We start from the raw sequence: 13,698 nt of genomic DNA on the forward strand, positions 1-13,698 counted from the left end.
CAGCAGCAGGTACTGCAGAACAGGAGAGACAGTAACACCAGCAGCAGCAGGTACTGAGGAACAGGAGAGACAGCAACACCAGCAGCAGCAGGTCCTGAGGAACAGGAGAGACAGTAAAACAAGTAGCAGCAGGTACTGAGGAACAGGAGAGACAGTAACACCAGCAGCAGACACTGAGGGACAAGAGTGACAGTAACACCAGCAGCAGGTACTGGGGAACAGGAGGAACAGTAACACCAGCAGCAGGTACTGAGGAACAGGAGGAACAGTAACACCAGTAGCAGCAGGTACTACGGAACAGGTGAGACAGTAACACCAGCAGCAGGTACTGAGGAACAGGTGAGACAGTAACACCTGCAGCAGCAGGTACTGAGGAACAAGAGAGACAGTAACACCAGCAGCAGATACTGAGGAACAGGACGGACAGTTACACCAGCAGCAGGTACTGAGAAACAGGAGAGACAGTAACACCAGCAGCAGGTACTGAGGAACAGGAGGAACAGTAACACCAGTAGCAGCGGGTACTAAGGAACAGGAGAGACAGTAACAGTAGCAGCAGGTACTGAGGAACAGGAGAGACAGTAACACCAGCAGCAGCAGGCACAGAGGAACAGGAGAGACAGAAACACCAGCAGCAGGTACTGAGGAACAGGAGAGACAGAAACTGCAGCAACAGGTACTGGGGAATAGGAGAGACAGTAACACCATCAGCAGGTACTGAGGAACAGGAGAGGCAGTAACACCAGCAGCAGCAGGTACAGAGGAACAGGAGACACAGTAAAACAAGTAGCAGCAGGTACTGAGGGACAGGAGTGACAGTAACACCAGCAGCAGGTACTGTGGAACAGGAGAGACAGTAACACCAGCAGCAGCAGGTACTGAGAAACAGGAGAGACAGTAACACCAGCAGCAGCAGGTACTGAGGAACAGGACAGATAGTAACACCAGCAGCAGCAGGTACGAAGGACCAGGAGAGATAGTAACACCAGCTGCATCAGGCACTGAGGAACAGGACGGACAGTTACACCAGCAGCAGGTACTGAGGAACAGGAGGAACAGTAACACCAGCAGCAGGTACTGACGAACAGGAGGAACAGTAACACCAGCAGCAGGTACTGAGGAACAGGAGGAACAGTAACACCAGTAGCAGCAGGTACTAAGGAACAGGAGAGACAGTAACAGTAGCAGCAGGTACTGAGGAACAGGAGAGACAGTAACACCAGCAGCAGGTACTGACGAACAGGAGAGACAGTAACACCAGCAGCAGCAGGTACTGAGGAACAGGAGGGACAGTAACACCAGCAGCAGGTACTGAGGAACAGGAGAGACAGTAACACCAGCAGCAGCAGGTACTGAGGAACAGGAGAGACCGTAACACCAGCTGCAGGTACTGAGAAACACGAGAGACAGTAAAACAAGTAGCAGCAGGTACTGAGGGACAGGAGAGACAGTAACACCAGCAGCATCAGGTAGTGACGAACAGGAGAGACAGTAACACCAGCAGCAGCAGGTACTGTGGAACAGGAGAGACAGTAACACCAGCAGCAGGTACTGAGGAACAGGAGAGAGAGTAACACCAGCAGCACGTACTGAGGAACAGGATAGACAGTAACACCAGCAGCAGGTACTGAGGAACAGGAGAGACAGTAACACCAGCAGCAGGTACTGAGGAACAGGAGAGACAGTAACACCAGCAGCAGGTACTGAGGAACAGGAGAGACAGTAACACCAGCAGCAGGTACTGAGGAACAGGAGAGAGAGTAATACCAGCAGCAGGTACTGTGGAACAGGAGAGACAGTAACACCAGCAGCAGGTACTTAGGAACAGGAGAGACAGTAACACCAGCAGCAGGTACTGACGAACAGGAGAGACAGTAACACCAGCAGCAGCAGGTACTGAGGAACAGGAGGGACAGTAACACCAGCAGCAGGTACAGAGGAACAGGAGAGACAGTAACACCAGCAGCAGGTACTGAGGAACAGGAGAGACCGTAACACCAGCTGCAGGTACTGAGAAACACGAGAGACAGTAAAACAAGTAGCAGCAGGTACTGAGGGACAGGAGAGACAGTAACACCAGCAGCATCAGGTACTGTGGAACAGGAGAGACAGTAACACCAGCAGCAGGTACTGTGGAACAGGAGAGAGAGTATCACCAGCAGCACGTACTGAGGAACAGGAGAGACAGCAACACCAGCAGCAGCAGGTACTGAGGAACAGGAGAGACAGTAACACCAGCAGCAGGTACTGAGGAACAGGAGAGACAGTAACACCAGCAGCAGGTACTGAGGAACAGGAGAGAAAGTAATACCAGCAGCAGGTACTGTGGAACAGGAGAGAGAGTAACACCAGCAGCAGTTACTGAGGAACAGGAGAGACAGTAACATCAGCAGCAGGGACTGAGGAACACGACAGACAGTAACACCAGCAGCAGGTACTGTGGAACAGGAGAGAGAGTAACACCAGCAGCAGGTACTGAGGAACAGGAGAGACAGTAACACCAGCAGCAGGTACTGTGGAACAGGAGAGAGAGTAAAACCAGCAGCACGAACTGAGGAACAGGTGAGACAGCAACACCAGCAGCAGGTACTGCAGAACAGGAGAGACAGTAACACCAGCAGCAGCAGGTACTGAGGAACAGGAGAGACAGCAACACCAGCAGCAGCAGGTCCTGAGGAACAGGAGAGACAGTAAAACAAGTAGCAGCAGGTACTGAGGAACAGGAGAGACAGTAACACCAGCAGCAGACACTGAGGGACAAGAGTGACAGTAACACCAGCAGCAGGTACTGGGGAACAGGAGGAACAGTAACACCAGCAGCAGGTACTGAGGAACAGGAGGAACAGTAACACCAGTAGCAGCAGGTACTACGGAACAGGTGAGACAGTAACACCAGCAGCAGGTACTGAGGAACAGGTGAGACAGTAACACCTGCAGCAGCAGGTACTGAGGAACAAGAGAGACAGTAACACCAGCAGCAGATACTGAGGAACAGGACGGACAGTTACACCAGCAGCAGGTACTGAGAAACAGGAGAGACAGTAACACCAGCAGCAGGTACTGAGGAACAGGAGAGGCAGTAACAACAGCAGCAGGTACTGAGGAACAGGAGAGACAGTAACACCAGCAGCAGGTACTGAGGAACAGGTGAGACAGTAACACCAGCAGCAGGTACTGAGGAACAGGTGAGACAGTAACACCAGCAGCAGGTACTGAGGAACAGGTGAGACAGTAACACCTGCAGCAGCAGACACTGAGGAACAGGAGAGACAGTAACACCAGCAGCATCAGGTAGTGACGAACAGGAGAGCAGTAACACCAGCAGCAGCAGGTACTGAGGAACAGGAGAGACAGAAACACCAGCAGCAGGCACTGTGGAACAGGAGAGAGAGGAACACCAGCAGCACGTACTGAGAAACAGTAGAGACAGCATCACCAGCAGCAGCAGGTACTGAGGAACAGGAGAGACAGTAACACCAGCAGCAGCAGGTACTGAGGAACAGGAGAGACAGTAACACCAGCAGCAGCAGGTACTGAGGAACAGGAGAGACAGTAAAACAAGTAGCAGCAGGTACTGAGGAACAGGAGTGACAGTAACCCCAGCAGCAGATACTGAGGAACAGGAGAAACAGTAACATCAGCAGCAGGTACTGAGGAAGAGGAGAGACAGTAACACCAGCAGGAGCAGGTACTGAGGAACAGGAGAGACAGTAACACCAACAGCAGCAGGTACTGAGGAACAGGAGAGACAGTAACACCAGCAGCAGCAGGTACGGAGGAACAGGAGAGACAGTAACACCAGCAGCAGGTACTGAGGAACAGGAGAGACAGTAACACCAGCAGCAGCAGGTACTGAGGAAGAGGAGAGACAGTAACACCAGCAGCAGCAGGTACTGAGGAACAGGAGAGACAGTAACACCAGCAGCAGCAGGTACTGAGGGAAGAGGAGAGACAGCAACACCAGCAGCAGCAGGTACTGAGGAACAGGAGAGACAGTAACACCAGCAGCAGGTACTGCGGAACAGGAGAGACAGTAACACCAGCAGCAGCAGGTACTGAGGAACAGGAGAGACAGCAACACCAGCAGCAGCAGGTCCTGAGGAACAGGAGAGACAGTAAAACAAGTAGCAGCAGGTACTGAGGAACAGGAGAGACAGTAACACCAGCAGCAGACACTGAGGGACAAGAGTGACAGTAACACCAGCAGCAGGTACTGAGGAACAGGAGGAACAGTAACACTAGCAGCAGGTACTGAGGAACACGAGAGACAGTAAAACAAGTAGCAGCAGGTACTGAGGAACAAGAGAGACAGTAACACCAGCAGCAGATACTGAGGAACAGGACGGACAGTTACACCAGCAGCAGGTACTGAGGAACAGGAGAGACAGTAACACCAGCAGCAGGTACTGAGGAACAGTAGAGGCAGTAACAACAGCAGCAGGTACTGAGGAACAGGAGAGACAGGAACACCAGCAGCAGGTACTGAGGAACAGGTGAGACAGTAACACCAGCAGCAGGTACTGAGGAACAGGTGAGACAGTAACACCAGCAGCAGCAGGTACTGAGGAACAGGAGAGACAGTAACACCAGCAGCAGGTACTGAGGAACAGGTGAGACAGTAACACCAGCAGCAGGTACTGAGGAACAGGTGAGAGAGTAACACCAGCAGCAGCAGGTACTGAGGAACAGGAGAGACAGTAACACCAGCAGCAGCAGGTACGGAGGAACAGGAGAGACAGTAACACCAGCAGCAGCAGGTACTGAGGAACAGGAGAGACAGTAACACCAGCAGCAGCAGGTACTGAGGAACAGGAGAGACAGTAACACCAGCAGCAGCAGGTACTGAGGAACAGGAGAGACAGTAATACCAGCAGCAGGTACTGAGAAACAGGATAGACAGTACCACCAGCAGCAGACACTGAGGGACAAGAGTGACAGTAACACCAGCAGTAGACGCTGAGGGACAAGAGTGAGAGTAACACCAGCAGCAGGTACTGAGGAACAGGAGAGACAGTAATACCAGTTGCAGCAGGTACGGAGGAACAGGAGAGACAGTAACACCAGCAGCAGCAGGTACTAAGGACCAGGAGAGATAGTAACACCAGCTGCATCAGGCACTGAGGAACAGGACGGACAGTTACACCAGCAGCAGGTACTGAGGAACAGGAGAGACAGTAACACCAGCAGCAGGTACTGACGAACAGGAGAGACAGTAACACCAGCAGCAGCAGGTACTGAGGAACAGGAGGGACAGTAACACCAGCAGCAGGTACTGAGGAACAGGAGAGACAGTAACACCAGCAGCAGCAGGTACTGAGGAACAGGAGAGACCGTAACACCAGCTGCAGGTACTGACAAACACGAGAGAGAGTAAAACAAGTAGCAGCAGGTACTGAGGAACAGGAGAGACAGTAACACCAGCAGCAGCAGGTACTGTGGAACAGGAGAGACAGTAACACCAGCAGCAGGTACTGAGGAACAGGAGAGACAGTAACACCAGCAGCAGGTGCTGAGGAACAGGAGAGACAGTAACACCAGCAGCAGGTACTGAGGAACACGAGAGACAGTAACACCAGCAGCAGGTACTGTGGAACAGGAGAGAGAGTAACACCAGCAGCAGGTACTGAGGAACAGGAGAGACAGTAACACCAGCAGCAGGTACTGAGGAACAGGAGAGACAGTAACACCAGCAGCAGGTACTGTGGAACAGGAGAGAGAGTAACACCAGCAGCAGGTACTGAGGAACAGGAGAGACAGTAACATCAGCAGCAGGTACTGAGGAACACAAGAGACCGTAACACCAGCAGCAGCAGGTACTGAGGAACAGGAGAGAGAGTAACACCAGCAGCAGGTACTGAGGAACAGGAGGAACAGTAACACCAGCAGCAGGTACTGAGGAAAAGGAGGAACAGTAACGCCAGTAGCAGCAGGTACTAAGGAACAGGAGAGACAGTAACACCAGCAGCAGGTACTGAGGAACAGTAACACCAGCAGCAGGTACTGAGGAACAGGAGGAACAGTAACACCAGTAGCAGCAGGTACTAAGGAACAGGAGAGACAGTAACACTAGCAGCAGGTACTGAGGAACAGGAGAGACAGTAACACCAGCAACAGCAGGTACTGAGGAACAGGAGAGACAGTAAAACAAGTAGCAGCAGGTACTGAGGAACAAGAGAGACAGTAACACCAGCAGCAGATACTGAGGAACAGGACGGACAGTTACACCAGCAGCAGGTACTGAGGAACAGGAGAGACAGTAACACCAGCAGCAGGTAATGAGGAACAGGAGAGACAGTAAAACAAGTAGCAGCAGGTACTGAGGAACAAGAGAGACAGTAACACCAGCAGCAGGTACTGAGGAACAGGAGAGACAGTAAAACAAGTAGCAGCAGGTACTGAGGAACAGGAGAGACAGTAACACCAGCAGCAGATACTGAGGAACAGGACGGACAGTTACACCAGCAGCAGGTACTGAGGAACAGGAGAGACAGCAACACCAGCAGCAGGTACTGCGGAACAGGAGAGACAGTAACACCAGCAGCAGCAGGTACTGAGGAACAGGAGAGACAGCAACACCAGCAGCAGCAGGTCCTGAGGAACAGGAGAGACAGTAAAACAAGTAGCAGCAGGTACTGAGGAACAGGAGAGACAGTAACACCAGCAGCAGACACTGAGGGACAAGAGTGACAGTAACACCAGCAGCAGGTACTGGGGAACAGGAGGAACAGTAACACCAGCAGCAGGTACTGAGGAACAGGAGGAACAGTAACACCAGTAGCAGCAGGTACTACGGAACAGGTGAGACAGTAACACCAGCAGCAGGTACTGAGGAACAGGTGAGACAGTAACACCTGCAGCAGCAGGTACTGAGGAACAAGAGAGACAGTAACACCAGCAGCAGATACTGAGGAACAGGACGGACAGTTACACCAGCAGCAGGTACTGAGAAACAGGAGAGACAGTAACACCAGCAGCAGGTACTGAGGAACAGGAGAGGCAGTAACAACAGCAGCAGGTACTGAGGAACAGGAGAGACAGTAACACCAGCAGCAGGTACTGAGGAACAGGTGAGACAGTAACACCAGCAGGAGGTACTGAGGAACAGGTGAGACAGTAACACCAGCAGCAGCAGACACTGAGGAACAGGAGAGACAGTAACACCAGCAGCATCAGGTAGTGACGAAAAGGAGAGCAGTAACACCAGCAGCAGCAGGTACTGAGGAACAGGAGAGACAGAAACACCAGCAGCAGGCACTGTGGAACAGGAGAGAGAGGAACACCAGCAGCACGTACTGAGAAACAGTAGAGACAGCATCACCAGCAGCAGCAGGTACTGAGGAACAGGAGAGACAGTAACACCAGCAGCATCAGGTAGTGACGAAAAGGGGAGCAGTAACACCAGCAGCAGCAGGTACTGAGGAACAGGAGAGACAGAAACACCAGCAGCAGGCACTGTGGAACAGGAGAGAGAGGAACACCAGCAGCACGTACTGAGAAACAGTAGAGACAGCATCACCAGCAGCAGCAGGTACTGAGGAACAGGAGAGACAGTAACACCAGCAGCAGCAGGTACTGAGGAACAGGAGAGACAGTAACACCAGCAGCAGCAGGTACTGAGGAACAGGAGAGACAGTAAAACAAGTAGCAGCAGGTACTGAGGAACAGGAGTGACAGTAACCCCAGCAGCAGATACTGAGGAACAGGAGAAACAGTAACATCAGCAGCAGGTACTGAGGAAGAGGAGAGACAGTAACACCAGCAGCAGCAGGTACTGAGGAACAGGAGAGACAGTAACACCAACAGCAGCAGGTACTGAGGAACAGGAGAGACAGTAACACCAGCAGCAGCAGGTACGGAGGAACAGGAGAGACAGTAACACCAGCAGCAGGTACTGAGGAACAGGAGAGACAGTAACACCAGCAGCAGCAGGTACTGAGGAAGAGGAGAGACAGTAACACCAGCAGCAGCAGGTACTGAGGAACAGGAGAGACAGTAACACCAGCAGCAGCAGGTACTGAGGGAAGAGGAGAGACAGCAACACCAGCAGCAGCAGGTACTGAGGAACAGGAGAGACAGTAACACCAGCAGCAGGTACTGCGGAACAGGAGAGACAGTAACACCAGCAGCAGCAGGTACTGAGGAACAGGAGAGACAGCAACACCAGCAGCAGCAGGTCCTGAGGAACAGGAGAGACAGTAAAACAAGTAGCAGCAGGTACTGAGGAACAGGAGAGACAGTAACACCAGCAGCAGACACTGAGGGACAAGAGTGACAGTAACACCAGCAGCAGGTACTGAGGAACAGGAGGAACAGTAACACTAGCAGCAGGTACTGAGGAACACGAGAGACAGTAAAACAAGTAGCAGCAGGTACTGAGGAACAAGAGAGACAGTAACACCAGCAGCAGATACTGAGGAACAGGACGGACAGTTATACCAGCAGCAGGTACTGAGGAACAGGAGAGACAGTAACACCAGCAGCAGGTACTGAGGAACAGTAGAGGCAGTAACAACAGCAGCAGGTACTGAGGAACAGGAGAGACAGGAACACCAGCAGCAGGTACTGAGGAACAGGTGAGTCAGTAACACCAGCAGCAGGTACTGAGGAACAGGTGAGACAGTAACACCAGCAGCAGGTACTGAGGAACAGGTGAGACAGTAACACCAGCAGCAGCAGGTACTGAGGAACAGGAGAGACAGTAACACCAGCAGCAGGTACTGAGGAACAGGTGAGACAGTAACACCAGCAGCAGGTACTGAGGAACAGGTGAGAGAGTAACACCAGCAGCAGCAGGTACTGAGGAACAGGAGAGACAGTAACACCAGCAGCAGCAGGTACGGAGGAACAGGAGAGACAGTAACACCAGCAACAGGTTCTGAGGAACAGGAGAGACAGTAACACCAGCAGCAGCAGGTACTGAGGAAGAGGAGAGACAGTAACACCAGCAGCAGCAGGTACTGAGGAACAGGAGAGACAGTAACACCAGCAGCAGCAGGTACTGAGGGAAGAGGAGAGACAGCAACACCAGCAGCAGCAGGTACTGAGGAACAGGAGAGACAGTAACACCAGCAGCAGGTACTGCGGAACAGGAGAGACAGTAACACCAGCAGCAGCAGGTACTGAGGAACAGGAGAGACAGCAACACCAGCAGCAGCAGGTCCTGAGGAACAGGAGAGACAGTAAAACAAGTAGCAGCAGGTACTGAGGAACAGGAGAGACAGTAACACCAGCAGCAGACACTGAGGGACAAGAGTGACAGTAACACCAGCAGCAGGTACTGAGGAACAGGAGGAACAGTAACACTAGCAGCAGGTACTGAGGAACACGAGAGACAGTAAAACAAGTAGCAGCAGGTACTGAGGAACAAGAGAGACAGTAACACCAGCAGCAGATACTGAGGAACAGGACGGACAGTTACACCAGCAGCAGGTACTGAGGAACAGGAGAGACAGTAACACCAGCAGCAGGTACTGAGGAACAGTAGAGGCAGTAACAACAGCAGCAGGTACTGAGGAACAGGAGAGACAGGAACACCAGCAGCAGGTACTGAGGAACAGGTGAGACAGTAACACCAGCAGCAGGTACTGAGGAACAGGTGAGACAGTAACACCAGCAGCAGGTACTGAGGAACAGGTGAGACAGTAACACCAGCAGCAGCAGGTACTGAGGAACAGGAGAGACAGTAACACCAGCAGCAGGTACTGAGGAACAGGAGAGACAGTAATACCAGCAGCAGGTACTGAGAAACAGGATAGACAGTACCACCAGCAGCAGACACTGAGGGACAAGAGTGACAGTAACACCAGCAGCAGGTACTGAGGAACAGGAGAGACAGTAACACCAGTTGCAGCAGGTACGGAGGAACAGGAGAGACAGTAACACCAGCAGCAGCAGGTACTAAGGACCAGGAGAGATAGTAACACCAGCTGCATCAGGCACTGAGGAACAGGACGGACAGTTACACCAGCAGCAGGTACTGAGGAACAGGAGAGACAGTAACACCAGCAGCAGGTACTGACGAACAGGAGAGACAGTAACACCAGCAGCAGCAGGTACTGAGGAACAGGAGGGACAGTAACACCAGCAGCAGGTACTGAGGAACAGGAGAGACAGTAACACCAGCAGCAGCAGGTACTGAGGAACAGGAGAGACCGTAACACCAGCTGCAGGTACTGAGAAACACGAGAGAGAGTAAAACAAGTAGCAGCAGGTACTGAGGAACAGGAGAGACAGTAACACCAGCAGCAGCAGGTACTGTGGAACAGGAGAGACAGTAACACCAGCAGCAGGTACTGAGGAACAGGAGAGACAGTAACACCAGCAGCAGGTGCTGAGGAACAGGAGAGACAGTAACACCAGCAGCAGGTACTGAGGAACACGAGAGACAGTAACACCAGCAGCAGGTACTGTGGAACAGGAGAGAGAGTAACACCAGCAGCAGGTACTGAGGAACAGGAGAGACAGTAACACCAGCAGCAGGTACTGAGGAACAGGAGAGACAGTAACACCAGCAGCAGGTACTGTGGAACAGGAGAGAGAGTAACACCAGCAGCAGGTACTGAGGAACAGGAGAGACAGTAACATCAGCAGCAGGTACTGAGGAACACGAGAGACCGTAACACCAGCAGCAGGTACTGTGGAACAGGAGAGAGAGTAACACCAGCAGCAGGTACTGAGGAACAGGAGGAACAGTAACACGAGCAGCAGGTACTGAGGAAAAGGAGGAACAGTAACGCCAGTAGCAGCAGGTACTAAGGAACAGGAGAGACAGTAACACCAGCAGCAGGTACTGAGGAACAGTAACACCAGCAGCAGGTACTGAGGAACAGGAGGAACAGTAACACCAGTAGCAGCAGGTACTAAGGAACAGGAGAGACAGTAACACTAGCAGCAGGTACTGAGGAACAGGAGAGACAGTAACACCAGCAGCAGGTACTGAGGGACAAGAGTGACAGTAACACCAGCAGCAGGTACTGAGGAACAGGAGAGACAGTAACACCAGTTGCAGCAGGTACGGAGGAACAGGAGAGACAGTAACACCAGCAGCAGCAGGTACTAAGGACCAGGAGAGATAGTAACACCAGCTGCATCAGGCACTGAGGAACAGGACGGACAGTTACACCAGCAGCAGGTACTGAGGAACAGGAGAGACAGTAACACCAGCAGCAGGTACTGACGAACAGGAGAGACAGTAACACCAGCAGCAGCAGGTACTGAGGAACAGGAGGGACAGTAACACCAGCAGCAGGTACTGAGGAACAGGAGAGACAGTAACACCAGCAGCAGCAGGTACTGAGGAACAGGAGAGACCGTAACACCAGCTGCAGGTACTGAGAAACACGAGAGAGAGTAAAACAAGTAGCAGCAGGTACTGAGGAACAGGAGAGACAGTAACACCAGCAGCAGCAGGTACTGTGGAACAGGAGAGACAGTAACACCAGCAGCAGGTACTGAGGAACAGGAGAGACAGTAACACCAGCAGCAGGTGCTGAGGAACAGGAGAGACAGTAACACCAGCAGCAGGTACTGAGGAACACGAGAGACAGTAACACCAGCAGCAGGTACTGTGGAACAGGAGAGAGAGTAACACCAGCAGCAGGTACTGAGGAACAGGAGAGACAGTAACACCAGCAGCAGGTACTGAGGAACAGGAGAGACAGTAACACCAGCAGCAGGTACTGTGGAACAGGAGAGAGAGTAACACCAGCAGCAGGTACTGAGGAACAGGAGAGACAGTAACATCAGCAGCAGGTACTGAGGAACACGAGAGACCGTAACACCAGCAGCAGGTACTGTGGAACAGGAGAGAGAGTAACACCAGCAGCAGGTACTGAGGAACAGGAGGAACAGTAACACGAGCAGCAGGTACTGAGGAAAAGGAGGAACAGTAACGCCAGTAGCAGCAGGTACTAAGGAACAGGAGAGACAGTAACACCAGCAGCAGGTACTGAGGAACAGTAACACCAGCAGCAGGTACTGAGGAACAGGAGGAACAGTAACACCAGTAGCAGCAGGTACTAAGGAACAGGAGAGACAGTAACACTAGCAGCAGGTACTGAGGAACAGGAGAGACAGTAAAACAAGTAGCAGCAGGTACTGAGGAACAAGAGAGACAGTAACACCAGCAGCAGATACTGAGGAACAGGACGGACAGTTACACCAGCAGCAGGTACTGAGGAACAGGAGAGACAGTAACACCAGCAGCAGGTAATGAGGAACAGGAGAGACAGAAACACCAGCAGCAGGTACTGAGGAACAGGAGAGGCAGTAACAACAGCAGCAGGTACTGAGGAACAGGAGAGACAGTAACACCAGCAGCAGGTACTGAGGAACAGGAGAGACAGTAACACCTGCAGCAGGTACTGAGGAACAGGAGAGACAGTAACACCAGCAGCAGGTACTGAGGAACAGGAGAGACAGTAACACCTGCAGCAGGTACTGAGGAACAGGAGAGACAGTAACACCAGCAGCAGATATGAGGAACAGGAGAGACAGAAACACCAGCAGCAGGTACTGAGGAACAGGAGAGACAGGAACACCAGCAGCAGGTACTGAGGAACAGGAGAGACAGTAACACCAGCAGCAGGTACTGAGGAACAGGAGAGACAGTAACACCAGCAGCAGCAGATACTGAGGAACAGGAGAGACAGAAACACCAGCAGCAGCAGGTACTGAAGAACAGGAGAGACAGTAACACCAGCAGCAGGTACTGAGGAACAGGAGAGACAGTAACATCAGCAGCAGGTACTGAGGAACACGAGAGACAGTAACACCAGCAGCAGGTACTGTGGAACAGGAGAGAGAGGAACACCAGCAGCACGTACTGAGGAACAGTAGAGACAGCATCACCAGCAGCAGCAGGTACCAAGGAACAGGAGAGGCAGTAACACCAGCAGCAGGTGCTGAGGAACAGGAGAGACAGTAACACCAGCAGCAGCAGGTACTGAGGAACAGGAGAGACATTAACACCAGCAGCAACACGTACTGAGGAACAGGAGAGACAGTAACACCAGCAGCAACAGGTACTGAGGAACAGGAGAGACAGTAACACCAGCAGCAGATACTGAGGAACAGGAGAGACAGTAACACCAGCAGCGGCAGGTACTGAGGAACAGGAGAGACAGTAACACCAGCAGCAGCAGGTACTGAGGAACAGGAGAGACAGTAAAACAAGTCGCAGCAGGTACTGAGGAACAGGAGAGACAGTAACACCAGCAGCAGACACTGAGGGACAAGAGTGACAGTAACACCAGCAGCAGGTACTGAGGAACAGGAGGAACAGTAACACCAGTAGCAGCAGGTACTGAGGAACAGCAGAGACAGTAACGCCAGCAGCAGCAGGTACTTAGGAACAGGAGAGACAGAAACACCAGCAGCAGGTACTGAGGAACAGGAGAAGCATTAACACCAGCAGCAGGTACTGAGGAACAGGAGAGACAGTAACAGCAGCAGCAGGTACTGAGGAACAGGAGAGACAGTAACACCAGCAGCAGGTACTGAGGAACAGGAGAGACAGTAACACCAGCAGCAGGTACTGAGGAACAGGAGAGACAGTAACACCAGCAGCAGCAGGTACAGAGGAACAGGAGAGACAGTAAAACAAGTAGCAGCAGGTACTGAGGAACAGGCGAGACAGTAACACCAGCAGCAGGTACTGAGGAACAGGAGAGACAGTAACACCAGCAGCAGCAGGTACAG

Source organism: Chiloscyllium punctatum, chromosome 19, assembly GCF_047496795.1.
Source record: "Chiloscyllium punctatum isolate Juve2018m chromosome 19, sChiPun1.3, whole genome shotgun sequence".
NCBI lineage: Eukaryota > Metazoa > Chordata > Chondrichthyes > Orectolobiformes > Hemiscylliidae > Chiloscyllium > Chiloscyllium punctatum.